This window comes from Myotis davidii, unplaced genomic scaffold (assembly GCF_000327345.1).
Source record: "Myotis davidii unplaced genomic scaffold, ASM32734v1 scaffold282, whole genome shotgun sequence".
Classification (NCBI taxonomy): domain Eukaryota; kingdom Metazoa; phylum Chordata; class Mammalia; order Chiroptera; family Vespertilionidae; genus Myotis; species Myotis davidii.
In genome coordinates this window covers 482,157-482,815 of record NW_006293249.1, presented here as the reverse complement: position 1 = coordinate 482,815, position 659 = coordinate 482,157, and positions in this window count along the sequence as shown.

The following is a 659-nucleotide window of genomic DNA, read 5'->3' as shown; positions in this document are numbered from 1 at the left end:
AGTTGACCAAGGACACTGGGCTGGTAGGTGGTAGAGTAAGGGTTTAATCCAGACCTGAACCTCAGTGACCTCATGATAAAATTGGGGTGTGAGGGCACCACCTCATAGGATTGGGTTGTGAGAATTCAATGCCATCATGCAATCAAGTAACAAGCACATGGAGGGCATTGGTCAAATGTCTGTGCCCTTCTCCTTCATGATGCCCACCCCTTCACCAGCCCTCATGGAGCCACCAGGGATCCCAGCTCCTGGCAGCCCTGGGGTCAGCAACTGGGCCCACAGAGGTCCATTGTCTCTGTCCTTCGGGGCTCTATTGTTGTGGCCTCCTCCCAGCGTCCAGCCCAAGACTGTCAGCTGCCCCTGGGGGGTAGTTTTGGCTTCCCTCCCGGGTCAGGGGAGTCGCGAGGGACGGCGCCTTGAGGACTGGATCACCGGCGCGTTCAGGGTTGTGTCGATGAAGAATGGAGACTCAGAGAGCCTACGGCCGGCGTGGGAAGTGCTTGTGTCAAGTCCGAGCTGCTTCACCCGGGTGCGGGGAGCGCGTGACCGCAGGTCAGAGGCGGGGTCGCCTGAGGCCCGCGCACAGACCTCACGCTGCAGACACTCGGGAAGCAGAGACCCGGGCGCGGCGCGCGGACGCAGCCCAAGGTCACAGCGAT